The sequence below is a fragment of the Heteronotia binoei genome, chromosome 4 (genome assembly GCF_032191835.1).
Source record: "Heteronotia binoei isolate CCM8104 ecotype False Entrance Well chromosome 4, APGP_CSIRO_Hbin_v1, whole genome shotgun sequence".
Taxonomy (NCBI): Eukaryota; Metazoa; Chordata; class Lepidosauria; order Squamata; family Gekkonidae; genus Heteronotia; species Heteronotia binoei.
The window spans coordinates 131,757,715-131,769,360 of NC_083226.1; the positions used below are offsets into that span (position 1 = coordinate 131,757,715).

Consider the following 11,646-nt stretch of genomic DNA (forward strand, 5'->3'; position numbering starts at 1 on the left):
TGCATTGTCAAACTTCTAGCATCAGTAGAACACACCCACATAACTCCATGCCCATGATTCCACCCGGTTATTTCGTCATACTTCCGCAATTTTACTCCCTTTGAAAATTAGGCAATATTTTCCTGAAATGGAAAAAACTCATTTCGTGTTACAACGCGAAAACAATATAACGATGCAATGCTATTTTGTTTTTTCCGAATGCATCACTTATGGAGGGGCTGGGGGGGGGCCTCCACAGGGCGCAGGCTGCCAGGGAAGTTCGGAGTTGCTTGCAAAGAGGGACTGGCGTGTGTGTGTTTGTGTGTGTGTGGAAATCCAGGTCGCCGAGAGAACGGCGCATCAATTTTCGAAGCATCGATCGTAGGGGGTTGTTGGAGGGGCAAATTAAACTCCCTTTCGCTTCTTTTTCAGTGATGTGGGGGGGGTTGGTGAGTGCTTCGGCGCTGCCCAAACTGGCGGCTGGGTCCTTTTCTGTGCCCCCCCCTCCGCAAATGTCACGTTTCCACCTCTCTTTCATGACTGGAACTTTTCTTTGTTCGCATGCAAAAAAACCATTTGAGAAGGATGCGAGGGGTCTCTCTCCCCTTACCTTCGAAAGCATTTGGAGGCATTTGGAGGCTCTTTACTATATTCCACGTGAATTTGATAATGTGCCATTGCATTGTGATTACTTTCTTCCCCCTCCGAAAAAAATCAATCCTGTGCTTAACATTCGCCGACTCAGATTTCATGGGGCTTAACCTGCCAATGGCAGGGCGAAAGGAAAACACGTGACTTTGCAAGTATTATGCCTCTGGCATTACGTTGTAATGCAAACAAAGACGTTACGTTGTAATGCAAACACGCATGCATGTAAAAAAAAAAGGGAAATGTATGAGGGAGGAGGAAACTCTGGGAGCAGCGGTAATGCGGAATCAGAAAACATGGAACAGATTGGGAATTGAATCCGGGGGAAATCCTCTATTGCGGAATCGGGAAATCTGGCCCACATGGAACAACCCCAGAGCGAAAGGAGGGCAAATGCCAAATGCGGAATAAGCCTTTGTTGGTCTTAAAAGTGCCACCAGACTCAGACACACAAGACCAGTCAGAGAAGACCAACTCAAAAACCTACTGATCCCAAGGCAGTAAAATGGCACCATCTTACAGCATTTCTTGAAAGCTGTCAGTAAAGTGTTCTGCTTCTTCTGGTTGGCCATTCCTTCTGGTTGGGGCAGCCAATAAGATGGCTTGTGAACAAACCATTACACTACTCAGTAGGAAGGAACAACAAGCAGAAACTGTACTGAGGAGTATAACCAGCACTTTGCTGCTTATACTTTGATACTAAAGAATATGTCAAATAACCAGTGGCGTAGGGAGGGGGGCGGGGGGGTGGGTCACCCCAGGTCTGGGGGGTCTGGGGGCCCCCGCAGAGCCCCGGCCGCTCGGGCACCGTCAGGCACCGGCTCCTGCTTCCCTCCCCGTGGCGAGACCCTGGGCTGGCGGTCAGGCGCAGGCCGCCGGTGGGAGCCCCCGACGCAGAGTCCGCGAAGCGCCGCTCGCCGCCAGGGGCAGAGTGCGGCGTCCCCGAGGCGCCCTCGAGCCGCCGCAGCTCCTTCCTCTCCCTCCTTCCCGGCAGGTGGCTCCGCGGCGCGATGGGCAGAGGGATGGTGCAGAGGCTGCCGCTGCTGCTGCTCTTGGGGCTGCTGCACTGGGGGCCCGGCGGCGGGGAGGGCAGGAAAAGCTGGAGGCGGCGGGGGCAGCAGCAGGTGGCGGCTCGCGAGCGGAGCGAGGCGGCCGGGCAGCCGGTGGAGAGCTTCCCGCTGGACTTTACCGCCGTCGAGGGCAACATGGACAGTTTCATGGCTCAGATCAAAAGTCTGGCCCAGTCGCTGTATCCTTGCTTGGCGCAAAACCTGCACCAGGAGCTGAGGCTCCACTTGCTGCTCAACAGCTCGGTCACTTGCAACGACGGCAGCCCTGCCGGGTGAGTGCTGACTCCTACCCGCCCCCCACCTCCTCTTGCTCGGGGATCCTCGCTTGGGTCATCCCGGCCTCTTCGGAGGCACCACCGGCAGCTTACCTGCCCACCGGCCTCTCTCCTGTGCCTCTTAGGGAGCAAAGGGGCACCAGAATACCCTTAGTCGCTTCTTGATGGCCCTCTCCGTCCTTTCCTTACCCTTAAATTTTTTTTTTTTTAATCGGATTATGGTTCTCTGTCACTCCTAGTTTATCAATGCCCTCCCTTCCCTAGTCCAAAGCTCTGAAAGTAGTCACTGGAGATGGATGGAGATGAAGTGTTTCATCTTTTGTAGAAAAGGCCCCCAAAGTGACACCACTTCCTGTTCCCCCCCCCCCACAAGTGGTGGCCATCCTGCGGAAGTGACATCACCGGGAGTGACATCATATCCTGTTTCTGGCAGCATGCCCACACATAGGGGGGCCCACATAAATCTTGGGCCCCAGGCCCCCAAAGCCCTAGCTACGCCCCTGCAAATAACTATTATTTAATGTAAGAATTTAGGATTATATTGGAGACTAAACTTTACAGTGCAATCCTATTTAACATCGTACAGTCAGTTTCTCACATTACACAGCAGTAAAACTGACTTGATCTCTGTGCATATAGTAGACAAATAATTGCAGTTGTGTCCAGCTCCCTGATAGGGTCACTGTATAACACAATTCATTTTATATATTTTAGGTACACGATGCGTTTTAAACATACACATCACAAATATGCCTTCAGCAGGAGCTAAATTCCAGTGATTCCAACAGAATGGGTATGCTGTTTAGGGACAATTCATACTACCATCTAAAAACACAGTATAACAAATTCACTTTCAGTTATTTGGAAATGCTGTGCTAGCCTTACCAACAGTTCTATCTGGAACAGTTACATATTACTTGTTTCAAACTGTTTTTAAATTACTTTTCCAAGGTGTGGTGTGAATCATAATCTCTCTGACACAATAAGAATCATTCCGCAGATTTAATTCACCATTTAATTCAGCATAGCTAAGGCTAGTGAAGAGCCCCGTGGTGCAGAGTGGTAAAGCTGCAGTACTGCAGTCAGAGGTCCTCTGCTCACGACCTGAGTTCGATCCCAGCAAAAGCTGGTTCAGGCAGCCGGCTCCAGGTTGACTCAGCCTTCCATCCTTCTGAGGTTGGTAAAATGAGTACCCAGCTTGCTGGGGGGAAAGTGTAGATGACTGGGGAAGGCAATGGCAAAACACCCCGTAAAAAGTCTGCCTTGAAAACATTGTGAAAACAACGTAACCCCAGAGTCGAAAACAACTGGTGCTTGCACAGGGGACTACCTTTACCTTTTTTAAGATTGGTGAATAAAGCACCAAGCCTAAGAAGATCAATTCAGAACCAGTGTCCCCTCTAAGCTGATAGATCCAGGTGGGCAGCCATGTTGGTCTGAATTATTTATATTTAGGACTGCTTGCCATTCCAAACTTTTGTCTTATAAAGTGTGTTTCTAGCACACGAAAGCTTACATTCTGAATAAAACTTTGTTGGTCTTAAAGGTGCAACTTGACTCTTGCTTTGTTCCCTCTAAGCTGAGTTAGTGTGAGCTAGCTCACAGTTTTTTAGCCTCTGGCTTGCACATTTTTAACTTAGCTCAGAAAAAATGGCCCCAGAGCAAACTAATTTATGCAGTAGCTCACAACTTTAATGCCAGTAGCTCACAAAGTAGAATTTTTGCTCACAAGACTTTAATGTCCATGTGGAGGACATAGCCTCTTTACAGGCTAAGGACCTAATGTCATCCATGGTGGCATTAGGACTCTCCCAATTTGTTTTGGCTCCTACACACTAAGCAGGACACATGCTGGATCTCATCTTTGCCTCAGGGATTATGGTGGACTGTATCACGGATGCAGTGCCATGGTCGGACCACCTTGCCCTGAAGGCCTGGCTATGCATGCCTGGCTCTCCCTGTTTAGGCAGCAAGTGCATTTGTTTGCCCACAGAGCCTGATGGACCCTAAGGTGTTCCAAAAGGCCCTGCGGGATCTGATTCCCCCTGATGGCTGATTAGATGGCCTAGTGGAAGACTGGCATGCCTGTCTTTCTGAGGCCATTGATGTGGTCGCCCTTCGGCACTCTTTTCGTCCTCGTGACCACTTAGCTCCTTGGTATTCCATGGTGCTGAGACAAATTAAGCGGGAACTAAGATGGCTAGAGAGAGCATGGCGAAGAGCTCGCAACGAGACTACGAAAGCATCCTTTAGGTCTTTTGTTCAGACCTATGAGATGGCCATGAAGGCCACTAAGAAGTTCTACGTGGCCTCCATCATGCCTGGCCCAGTTATTTAGATTAATTCGATCTCTGACTTCTTTGCCGCAGGGCATTCCAAATGCTAGAGAATTGGCTATTGGCTGTGAGGCTTTTGCGAATCATTTTGCAGATAAAATCTCTTCACTCCACTGCGACCTCCCAGCCGCAATTGATACAATATGTGAACTGGAGGCCCTTTGTCTGTCTTTGGGTCCGACTTGGGATCACTTCAGCCGGCTCTCTCAGGAGGAGGTTGACAAGATTCTGATAGCTGTGAAACCGACCACTTGCCTTCTTGATCATCATGGCTGACTAAAGCCAGTAGTGAGAAAGTTGGGATTCCCCTGTGTGAGATTGTTAACACATCGCTATCATTAGGGGTGTTCCCAGGGGCATTGAAAGAGGCAGTGATCTGCCCTCTCCTTAAAAAACCATCTTTGGACCCTATGGTCCTTACTAACTACCGCCCAGTATCCAACTTACCATTCCAAAGGTAGTGAAGGCGGTGGCAACACAGCTCTAGACCTTCTTGGAGGAAACTGATATCCTGGACCCTTTCCAGTCCAGCTTTCGCCCCACCCATGGGACGGAGATGGTGTTGGTCACCTTGGTGGATGATTTTCAAAGGCATCTGGATTGTGGCAGATTGGCACTGCTGATACTTTTAGACTTCTCAGCAGCATTTGATATGGTCGACCATGAGTTGTTGGCCCACCGCCTCACCAATGCAGGGATCCAGAGACTAGCTTTACAGTAGCTGGTCTCCTTTCTCCATGGTCAGGGACAAAGGGTGGCCCTCAGTGGGGGGAAGTTGTCCCAGCGACACTCACTTGAATCCTTTCCCTGATATTTAATATCTATATGCACCCCCTTGCCCAGATGGTTTGGAGATATGGGCTGGGTTGCCACCAATATGCTGATGACACCCAGCTCTATCTGCTTATTGATGGCTGCCCATACTCTGCCCCAGATCAATTGGGTGAGGCGTTGCAGGCTGTGGCTGGTTGGTTGTGTCAAAGTCAGCTTAAGTTAAAAATATCTAAGATGGAAATCGTGTGTCTGGATCGGGGGGGGGGGGCAGGGAGTGGGATCAGGCTCCCACCCTTTGATGGTATTCCATTAATGCCATCAACAGAAGTGAAGAGCTTGGAGGTAGTCCTGGATGCCATGTTATCTATGGAGGCTCAGGTTGCTGCCACTGCAAGGACTGCCTTTTTCTATCTGAGGGAAGCCCAGCAGTTGGCCCCCTATCTGGCACCCTGTGATTTAGCCACAGTGATTCATGCAATGGTCACTTCCAGATTAGACTATTGTAATTCTCTCTACGCGGCGCTACCCTTGACTCTGCTTCGGAAACTCCAGCGGATGCAGAACGCAGCAGCCCGGTTATTAGCACTGAGGCCTATGCAGGCGTGAATGCAGCCGATGCTGCGCAAACTGCATTGGCTCACTATTGAGTACCGGATCCGTTTCAAGGTGTTGGTCCTTACCTTTAAGGCCCTTTACAGCCTGGGACCTGCATATCTTCAGGATTGCCTCTCCCCATAAGAGCTCCCTGAGCTTTGAGATCATCTACACATCTTCTTGTGATCCCTGGTCCTAAGGACGCCCGGTTGGCCTCAACAAGGGCCAAGGCCTTTTCAATTTGGGCCCCTACCTGGTGGAATCAGCTCCGATTGAAGATCTGGACCATGCAGGACTTACCTAAGTTTCGCAGGGCCTGTAAGACGGAGCTCTTCTGCCAGGCTTTTAATTCACCGGGCGTCCTCTGAAACCTTCCCCCAGCATTTTACTATCCTTGTGCTTGAGTTGGTCAAGGGTCTGAGTGGTGTCAATGACCTGAAGCTGTGCTAAGTGGTGTTAACCAGCTGATGCCGTACCAACAGCTGAATGGTGGCTTCTGGCTGTGTTATTGTTGGAGTTGTGACCCTCTATTTTATGTATCACGTTTATGAGATATTTTAAATCCTGGGATTTAAGCGGGATAGGGCGGGGTATAAATCACAAATTAAATTAAATCTGAGTTCCTTCATTGGTTGGGACTGGGTGGGACTGTGGTGCATCAACCTTTGGCTTGTCAAACCATCCAGCAACTACTCTTGCATCACACTGGCTGACTCTCCTCTCCCACAACCACTGCTGGCCCCAGGACAGAAAAGGGTTGGCCCACTGCAGAAACTGCTAGGCAGTGGCTACTGCTAGGCAACTGATGTTGCTTCTCTCAGTAAAAAGAAACCCAAACTTGGTTCTGGCAGTTTATAGCTCTCCCTACACTCCCATTGGCTAAGGCAGAGGTGTAGACTTTTCAGTTTCCCGGGGGGGGGGGGGGCTTGGACCCAGCCAGAGACATTTGATCCAGTGACATCATAGGAAGGTGCAAGCGACATCACAGGGAGGGGCCTCTATTATCACTATCTATGAATTCATGGAGAAACTCCCCATAAATTTAAGGAACACCCCCTCCAACAATGCCCATGGACCAGGCCAAACCCAAGAAAAGGTGGGAGTTGGCCAGTGGAATAACACATTGGGTAAGATGTGTAAATCACAGTAAATTGGTATACAGATAATAAAGCAGTCAACAAATGTGAGAACTGAGTTGGAGCCCAGTGGCACCTTTAACACCAACAAAATGGTGTCTATAGCCCCATCACAGTGCCTTCTTACCTTTTGATATTTTTTCAGACACACAAATATTTCTCTGACATGAGGCATGGATTTTTTTTTTTGCTAAGGAGTAGGATGGGGTATAAATTGAGATGAGGAAGAAGAAGGAGGAGGAGGATATTATTATTGGATTTATATCCTGCCCTATACTCTGAATCTCAGAGTGGTCACAATCTCCTTTACTTCCCCCCCCCCCCACAACAGACACCCTGTGCGGTAGGTGGGGCTAAGAGAGCTCTTACAGCAGCTTCCCTTTCAAGGACAACTCTTACAAAAGCAATGACTGACCCAAGGCAATTCCAGCAGCTGCAAGTGGAGGAGCGGGGAATAAAACCCGGTTCTCCCAGATAAGAGTCCACGCACTTAACTACTACACCAAACTAGCTGTCACCAACTACATGTTGGGTTCAACATATGCTACAGTTTTTCAGGAAAGCTGTTGATACCTAAATCATTCAGTTTTCACTTATACTCAGAAATCAAACTTTCATTTCATTTCATGTATTCAACATATCCTGCTATAACCATTTAATGCAATGGCCGCCTTTTGCCCGTGACTGAGAAAGGACATATAATGATATTAGTCACTTCGGGGGTCCTGTTGATGGCTAAGGAGGGGATCACTGCTGAATAGATGTCTCTCCCAAAGACTCAGGCACTGGAGATCGTAACAATCAATCACAGTACTTTATTTACAGATAGGCTTGAACTGGGGGTGATGGGATGGTTATACAGAGGATAATTTGTGTCTTCTTATGAATAACAGTTTATATACAGGCTGTAGGCTTGACACTTTCAGTAGGGCACTGAGGTTTTTCAGGGTTCACAGTCCTTTTATTATTCCCTTCTCCAAAACTTTACTCAGGCTGGCCTTTTGGGCTTTATGTACCTGGTCCCTTGAGTCAACTGGTGTGACAGCCCCCAGCTCTCCTGACTCCCTCAGACCCATGGCTCTCCCTCCGCCACCTTATAAGTTTTTAGGAGCAGTGTAAAATATGTCTGTGACCACTATTGTCATCCACCTTGACACTCCCTTGTCACCCTCCTCTTTCTCTGAGGGCACCCTTGACCAAGAGATATGCCCTACACAGTGACCTGGCTGATTTCACCGAGCCAACCAAGAACTTCCCTCCCCATGAAGTCTCCTTCACAGCACTCTGTCTCCAACTCCCCCCTTTTGACCATTTTCTGACAGTTAACCCCCCCCCCCCTCCAGACCTGAGAGTTCTGAGAGCACCTGGCCCCCCACCCTCAGGTAACATGACTCAGTGCTCTTTGAGTCCTCAGCTACTACTTTAACCCTTCGATTCCGTCACACCTGCCATACCCACAAAATGGGCTCAGGATGGCTCACATCATAAAACCAACAGCAGCAAAACAACAAATATAATCCATTAGGAAATTTTTAAAGGCCTCTGATCTTCATGTCCACCTACACTGAATCTCACTTTCCCCCCACATGTAAATTGGAGCCAAGCAAGTATGTTGAATCCACCAAAGAGAGCCTGCAGTCTGACTGTTGGTACATTAAAAGTGGGTGTAGCCAGTCAGGCTTAATTTTCCAACCAAACTTTTAAGGATTGATATGTGCTGGATATCAATATGTTAGTGATTAATCCAAAAATACAACTGAAAAATTTTGCAGATCTCAGTTACCTTACAATATCAAGAGTCTTTTGACACTCTAGATCGGCTGGATGGATGAAAAAAATAGTCACTTTTCCTAGATTTCAGAGAGGTCTGTATCTCATGTGTGCTGGAAGAGCTATGCCAGGAAAGAAAGTTACCAGATCTCCCAACCCCCTTGACTCAGATCTGCCAATGTATTGATTTACCTAATTAGAGGTTACCAACACTGGTTAATATGCATATTGACACCTAGACTCTGGTGGGAAAAGTTTCTCCATCCCTCTATCAAATCCATTTGTGTCTGTTTTAGCTCAATTAGCATGTCTAAGAAGCTGAGGTTGTAAAGTCATTACACCACTGACTTTGCAGCTCAGAGGGAAAAGCACATGTAGACTTTATTACCCCATTCATGCCTCTGAAGCCCCAAGTCCTGTGTTGGTTGCCCAGAGGGGGCTCAGTCCCCACCAGGAAAATATGGGGGGGGGGTTTCAAGCCTGTCTCTCTATTTTGCAGAGGAAAGAAAGCCTTTCCTCGACTGACTGCGGGATAGAGGAGGAGAGAAAGAGCCATAGAGAAAGCCTTCTCATGATTTGCTGAGGGAGGGAGGAAGAGGAAAGGCTTTCTCTCAATTGGCTGAGCACTCTCTTGATTGACTGAGGACCCCCCTATCCTTCTCTGGAAGGGAAACAGACAGAGATAGGGAGGGGGGAATAGTGTCCTGTACCAGTAGGCCAGATACAGATATAGCTATAGGGACGGAAAGTAAGAGACAGCGATAGACTGAAGTCCTGTGCTTAAGACCAACAATGTTATCAGAGAAAGAGCGTTGGTCTGAAAGCTATCACTAAAGGCTTCTGAGGGAGGACTCATTGGAGCCAGTCCTCACTACAGTACTGCAGCTTATCACTCTGCACCATGGGGCCTACTCTGTGTGTGTGTATAGCAACACTGAATTTTCATTTAGCACGCTAAGGAATCCTTTTTAATTCTATAAGCAGTAATTTTTCTAAAAGCTTTCTGTAATCATATGCCCAAGGAATTTGATTTTTTTCAAACATAATTAACACTATCTGACTCTCAAATCACTTGAGCATAAATCCGATGTTTTGTTTATAACTTCAAATTGTTTAAGATTTTAACTGTTTTATCTTTTTCTAGTTTAGAGGATTTAGGAATATTGCTAATGGTTAAAAGTTGTGGTAATAGAAAAGGAAAGGATTAAAATAAAGGCACATAGAAAATATCTTTTGTAGATGCTCATGTCTGGAGTAATTGAGAAACACTAATTCTAGTCATTTGCATTTGAGCTCAGCACAGATGTTTGGATAAAGGATTTAAACTAGAAAGCTTCATCTACCTAGTATATATGCAGCAGTTCCTTTTTATAGTGATTTGTTTGCTATCATGTGGGCAGCAATTCAGCATCTGTTTCCATAGAAACTGAAACAATAGTCATTTGCAAAGTTCTTGAAACTCTTGTACATTTATTTTGAATGTACAGTTAGGACACATACACTATTACACTTAATTCAACACATTTTAATTCTGGTTTCTAGTGACTTCTTCAGCTTAATAAATAAATCTGCTTTTGGTTGTATTTTGTGCCAAAAGCCTGTTGGTAAGAGATCTATAACATATCAAGAGTACAAAGTGTTGCATGTCTACAGACAACAGTTTTCCATTATTGAGATCTGAGATAATAACAGGAAGCACTTTGAACACCTCCCTGACCTTGATGGTCCAGGCTAGCCCAATCTTGTCAGATCTCAGAAACTGGTTAGCATTTGAGAACCAAGGAAGATCAGGGTTGCTATGTAGAGGCAGGCAACAGCAAACCACCTCTGAACATCTCTTGATTTGAAAACCTTATAGTGTCACTATAAATGGGCTGCGACTTGATGGCACTTTACACCACCACTAGTCTGATGACCTAAGAATCTGCCATCAAGTCACAACCTACTGAAGGTGACCTCAGCTATGGGATGTTCAAGGCAAGAGAAAAGCAACAATGGTTTGCCATTGCCTTCCTCCAAGCAGCAATCCCAGTCTTCCTTGGTAGTCTCACAATGGCCAATCCTGTTTAGCTCTGGTTTCACCAATCTGTTTTTTAAAATTACAGAGCATATGCACATGGGCGCACCCATAAAACATTTTCCAAAAATGGAAAACTTGTTTTAAACAAATAAAAGACCAGACCATGCTCTCTGTGGTTGACACACAGCACTAATCTGAATGGTCAACCATGGAAAAAGCATGGTGCAGCCAGATCACGGTGGGAGTCTGCTCAAAAATCTCCATCAGAAAATGTGACAGAGTACTTAGCACCACCTCCAAAGCACCCCAAGCTGCCAGTCTGACCACAGCCCCAGGGATGCTTTGACAAGCTCTACATTTCTCATGTGGCAACATTCTAGACCACAGAAATATCTGGTATGTAGCAAATGAATATGAAGAAGGCTGTTTAAAGCTTACAAGCAAAAAGACTGTTGCTATGCAGCAGGGAAAAAACACGTTTCACTTTCCCTGCAGTAGAATTATATTTATATGCAATTTAGGGTGGCCAGACCGTCCCGGTCTCCCGGGACATTCCCGGATCTGGCCACCCAATCCCGGATCCCGGGCTGCCTATACTGGGACCATTAAAGGTCCCGGTTTAGGCAGCCCCGGAGCCGGTGGGCCGCGGGCGCGGGCGGGGAAGGCGGGGAGTGAGTGAGGGAGCGTCCCTGCGCCTGCGCAGGGCCCCTGCGCACGCGCAGGGACGCTCCCACCCTCACTCCCCGCCTTCCCCGCCCGCGCGCGGGGCCCGGCGGCAGTGGTGGAGGCCTCTCCGTGGCCTCCGCTGGTCGCTGGAAGCCCTCCAGAGACTCTGGAGGGCCTCCAGCGACCAGCGGAGGCCGCGGAGAGGCCGCGGGGCACCCGGCGCTGGTCCCGGAAGGCCTTCCAGAGCCTCTGGAAGGCCTTCGGGGACCAGCGCCGGCCAGCGAAGGCTTCCCCGCGGCCTCCGCTGGTCCCTGGAGGCCCTCCAGAGTCTCTGGAGGGCCTCCAGGGACCAGCGGAGGCCGCGGGGAAGCCGCGGGG

At 48.1% G+C, this 11,646-nt stretch overlaps 1 protein-coding gene across 4 annotated transcripts in view; it reads right to left on the minus strand.

Annotated features, from left to right (window-relative positions):
• RASGRF2 (Ras protein specific guanine nucleotide releasing factor 2) overlaps window positions 1–11,646 on the minus strand; it is a 183,478-nt gene that overhangs the window by 33,865 nt on the left and 137,967 nt on the right. The window lies entirely within an intron of this gene.